At 45.9% G+C, this 5,375-nt stretch overlaps 2 non-coding genes across 2 annotated transcripts; both read right to left on the reverse strand.

Annotated features, from left to right (window-relative positions):
• Positions 1-1,604: 1,604 nt before the first annotated feature.
• On the reverse strand, positions 1,605-1,687 carry trnal-uaa (transfer RNA leucine (anticodon UAA)). Its single transcript has one exon. It is a non-coding gene; the product is annotated as a tRNA-Leu (tRNA).
• A 1,253-nt stretch (positions 1,688-2,940) lies between these two features.
• Positions 2,941-3,023, reverse strand: trnal-uaa (transfer RNA leucine (anticodon UAA)). Its single transcript has one exon. It is a non-coding gene; the product is annotated as a tRNA-Leu (tRNA).
• Positions 3,024-5,375: the final 2,352 nt, after the last annotated feature.

Consider the following 5,375-nt stretch of genomic DNA (forward strand, 5'->3'; position numbering starts at 1 on the left):
ATATCGCGCCCGTGACCTCATGAATCCACTCTCGCAGGGCTCTGGGTGATTGTGTATCTGTGACCTGATGAATACAGACTCCCGCAGGGCTCTGGCTAATGGTGTATCTGTGACCTGATCAATTCAGACTCCCGCAGGGCTCTGGGTAATGGTGTATCTGTGACCTGATGAATTCAGACTCTCACATGGCTCTGGGTGATGTTGCACATGTCACCAGGGCGTGACTTAATTGACCCACATGCCACTGACGAGGCCCTGCAGGAAGTAGAAGGTGGCTGAAGCTCCTCTTGTAACATCTCACAGAGGCGGCCGATTGCCTCCTTGCAAAAACGAAGTCTCCACACAGATATCTCTTCCCATACCAATGCAGTTGGTGTGGTGCGTATGGACTTTCAAAAGGCTTTTGATAAATTGCCGGTAGGCTTATCATCAAGATTGCGGCCCCTGGAATGAAGAGGGCAGTAGCAACATGGATACAGAATTGACTAAGGGACAGCAAAGAGAGATAACTGGTGAACGGTTGTTTTTCACACTGGAAGGAGGTGTACAGTGGTGTTCCCCAGGGGTCGGTGCTGGGACCACTTCTTTTCTTGATATATATTAATGACTTGGACTTGGATTTCCAGGGCACAATTTCTAAATTTTCAGATAACACAAAACTTGAAGGAGTCGTAAAGAGTGAGGAGGATAGTGATAGACTTCAAGGGAATATGGACTGGCTGGTGGAATGGGCGGATACATGGCAGGTGAAATTTAACGCAAAATAATACGAAGTCATACATTTTGGGAGGAAGAATGAGATGAGGCAATATAAACTAGAGGGCAAAAGTCTAAAGGGGTGCAGGAGCAGAGAGATCTGGGGGTGTATGCGCACAAATCGTTGAAGGTGGCAGGGCAGGTTGAGAAAGTGGTTAGAAAAGCATCCTGGGTCTTTGGCTTTAAAATAGAGGCATGGAGAACAAAAGTATGGAAGTCATGATAAAGCTTTTTTAAACACTGGTTCGGCCTCAACTGGAGTAATGTTTCCAGTTCTGGGCACCGCACTTTAGGAAAGATGTGAAGGCCTTAGAGAGGGTGCAGAAGAGATTTATTGGAATGATTCCAGGGATCAGGGACTTTAGTTATGTGGATAGACTGGGGGAGCTGGGATTGCTCTCCTTGGAACAGAGACGGTTGAGAGGAGATTCGATAGAGGAATTCAAAATAATGAAGGGTCCAGTCAGAGTCGATAGAGAGAAAGTGTTCCCATTGGCGAAGGGTCAAGAATCTGAGGACATAGATTTAAGGTGATTGGCAAAATAACCAAAGGTGACACGAGGAAAAACTTTTTTGCACAGAGTGGTTGTGATCTGGAGTGCACTGCCCGAGGGGGTGGTGGAGGCAGATTCAATCATGGCTTTCAAAAGGGAACTGGATAAGTACTTGAAAGGATAAAGATTGGAGGGCTACAGGGATAGGACGGGGGAGTGGGAATAACTGGAATGCTCTTGCATGGAGCCGGCACGGACCGAATGGCCGAATCGCCTCCTTCCGTGCTGTCACCTTTCCATGTTTCTCTCATTCAAATGGAAGAGTGAAAATGAGCAGTATCAAAATGCAACAACTACCAGGAGTGGGGTTCGAACCCACGCGGGTATAAACCCATTGGATCTTAAGTCCAACGCCTTAACCACTCGGCCATCCTGGTCTTTTTGCGTTTTGGTTTGGTGTGTAATATACTTGAGTCTCACTGCTTCATTTTCATTGTCAGTCAAAGTCCAGGATGAAATGATGTGTGGAGCGGGGAAAGTGTGACAGAGAGAAACTCTGAGAAGCGTTGAAGAAGTGACACACACGCTCTGACACATGACACACACACACACACACACACAACCACGGACACCTCTATGTGTGAGTGTGTGATGTGTCTGTCCGTGCGATCCCCGTCCGTGACGGCTTCAATTTTTCATGAAATGACCTATTTGACAACAGTTTGTTGAACTTTCCACGGGCCACTGTTGAAAGACGACTCACTGTTCACATTTCCATCTCTCTGTTAGTTAAGATCCAGAATAAAGTGAAGTAGGGTGCGAGGAAAAGAGTGATAAAGAGAGACACTCAGAAAGAGAGAGAGACACTGGGACAGAAAGAGACTCTCTCGGTCTGTCTGAGTCTGTGTCAGTCTCTCTCCCTCCATCTGTCCAATACCCGCAGATTTGAGAATCACAGGGTCAAAGAAGGAAACAGATTGGAGAAAATTGAGCCTGTGTCCTGTTTCAAAACCGACTCCCAGGAAAACGGCTCCGCTAGAATCGTTAAATGGTCAAAGTTTTTCCGGCGAGTTTGACCTCCTCCCTGAGATGGCGAGACACGGGGACGTGGGGCGATTGAAAAGGCTTCGGAAAAATCATTTCCAATTGGATATTCTCCATCGTGGTGAGATATCCCCCCTCAGCCAGGGATTTAATTCCCCGACGGGGAGGAAGCATTTTTAAGACGTCAACTACAAATTTTACTTCTTTGCCTCGCTTCTTCTTCAAAAACGAGAGAGAAAAATAGAACAGAAAAAGAATGAAACAGGTGATTGTCACTTTCAGAATATTATTGAGCGGAGACTGTTTGGGGACTGAATTCTTGGGGCCCGTCTGTTGCAGAGCACAAATGTGTTCCGATCTGTTTCCTTCTTTGACCCTGAGATTCTCAGCTCTGCGGGTATTAGAGAGAGGGAGGGGGAGAGACAAACAGACAGAGAGAGAGAGAGAGAGAGACAGAGGTTGAGACGGAGAGAGAGGCAGAGGGAGGGAGAGAGGGAGAGACAGAGGGAGAGAGAGGCAAAGACTGATCCTGAGAGACTCGATGTGCCGCAAGGCCTCCTTCCGGGCTGCAACCTTTCCATGATTCTGTGATGCAAATGGAAGGAGAGTCAATGAGCGGCAAAAAAAATGTCACGGGAAAAACAGCTACCAGGAGTGGTGTTTGAACCCACGCGGGTATAAACCCATTGGATTTTAAATCCAACGCCTTAACCAATCGGCCATCCTGGTCCCTCCAGACGTGCGTCTTATGTGTAATGTACTTGAGTGTCACTTCTACTACGCTTTTCTTTGTCATCAAATAAATGCTGAAAACAGATTCACTGAAATTCGAAGAATGTCCAACGCCACCTGTGGAGTGTGTTCATCACCAGACGACACCAGCTCCTCGTTTGTATCGTGGTGAGTCTCCTCGCCTGTTATTCGGACACCCGTTCGTGTAGTGTTGAGGGACAGAGAGAGTCAGGCATCGGAAAGGGCGCAGAGGAGGTTTATCAGAAAGATCTCACATGCAGCAATGAAAAGGATGACCAGTTCATCTGCTTTTTGGTGGTGTTGATTATCGTCCAGGTTTCGAAATTTGAGGAAAGCAAGTTCACACAAACAGCAATGACAGAGTGACAGGTGCATGAGGCAGATGGAACAAGAGTGTCAATGAGCTGTATCAAAATGTGACGAAAATAACATTTACCAGAAATGGGATTTGAAACCTTCCCGTTACAGAAACAGATGGATTTTGAATCCAATGCCTTGACCACGCGGCCATTCTACCCGTTGAGTTGACGGAATCGTGAGTGTCCCCGAGTGGTTCAGGCGATGGACTAAAAATCTATTGGGATCTCTCCGCGCAGGTTCGGAACCTGCCGACTGCGGATCCCATTATCTGCGTTTCAACATGCAGCAAACTTCTTGTAGAATTACTCATTCTTTCGTGAATTAAAAATGCATGGCTTTTAACACCTCGAAATTTATACTCATTGGAATTGATCTGCAAGATTTCACGGAATCTACGATAGAAATAGAAAAAAAAGTGCCAAATGATCGATCGTCTGTCTCTCTCTGTCTGTTTGAGTCACTCGATGTGTGTCTGTCCGTGTGTGTGTGGGCCTCACATTTTCTCCGTTTTTCTGAATGGGTTTCTGTCTCTTTCTTTCTCTCCCTCACTCTCTCCCGCGTTCCTCACATAATTTTACTCTGGACATGGTCCAACAAAGAGATGGAAAAGTGGTCGCTCAGTCTTCTTTCACCAGTGGCCCGTGGAAAGTTTAATAAAATGTCATGAAGCACCAGACCGAGTGGTTAAGGACTTAAGATCCAATTATGTGACACCAGGGTGAACCCCACTCCAGGCAGCTCTTTAATTTAATCCCGATACACTTTCATACTGCTCAGTTCCACTCGTTTCCCATCTGCATTATGTACCTGTTACTTTGTCATTGCGGTTTGTGGGACCTTGCTGTGCGCATGGCTGGAAACCTGGACGATAATCTTTCCTCAAACAATACCACCAAAAAACAGATGAACTGTTGGTTCTGATATCGAGGTGAAGGGTGAGGCAGAGAGCAGCTTTTAAAATCGCTGGAATATCAGTGAAATTAAATTGTGGAAAGTGGGATGGTCCGAGTTTGTCTTTCAGTGTATTTTCCGCATCCAATATTGCAGATAAATTGCAAGAGAAATGAAAGTGAAACTTTTAAAGGCAGCAAAAGCGTAACCTCCCCGTCGGGGAATTGAATCCCGGTGTCCCACATGGATTTCTCTCTCTGAATAAACAGATTTCAATGCTGAAAAGGTAACAGAACCATTCTCTCCAACTCGAATTAAAGATAAGACACTTGGAAATCCATGAACACACATTGATAGCCTCATGGTAGCACTGGGGCTGGATATGGAATGGCCGGTTCAAATTACTGGAGAATGTCAAGAATCCCATCGTTTTAATTCTGTTTGGGAAATAACACCCTTCTTTAACATTTGAAAAATAGAGTATCGAACAACATAGGAACATAAGAAACAGGAGCAGGAGTAAGCCATCCGGCACCTCGAGCCTGCTCCGCCATTCAATAATATCATGGCTGACATTCGACCTCAACGCCACTTTCCCGCCCGATCCCCATATCCCTTGATTCCCCGACAGTCCAAAAATCGATCGATCTCAGTCTTGAATATATTGAATGAATCAGCATCCAGAAAGACCTCTAGGGTAAAGAATTCCAAAGGTTCACAACCCTCCGAGTGAAGAAATTCCTCCTGATCTCAGTCTTGAATGGCCAACCCCTTACCCTGAGACTATGCTCCCTCGTTCCAGACTCTCCAGTGGGGAAAACAGCCTCTCAGCATCAACCCTGTCTAGCAACCTCAGAATGTTATATGTTTCAATGAAATCACCTCACATTCTTATAAAATCCAGAGTATAGTCCCATTCTACTGAATCTCTCCTCACAGGAGAATCCTCTCATCCCAGAAATTAATCTGGTGAACCTTCATACACCGCCTCTAAGGCAAGTATATCCTTCCTTAGATAAGGAGACCAAAACTTTCGCAGTACTCCAGGTGAGGTCTCACCAATGTCCCGTACAACTG

This window comes from Heptranchias perlo, unplaced genomic scaffold, assembly GCF_035084215.1.
Source record: "Heptranchias perlo isolate sHepPer1 unplaced genomic scaffold, sHepPer1.hap1 HAP1_SCAFFOLD_56, whole genome shotgun sequence".
Lineage (NCBI taxonomy): Eukaryota > Metazoa > Chordata > Chondrichthyes > Hexanchiformes > Hexanchidae > Heptranchias > Heptranchias perlo.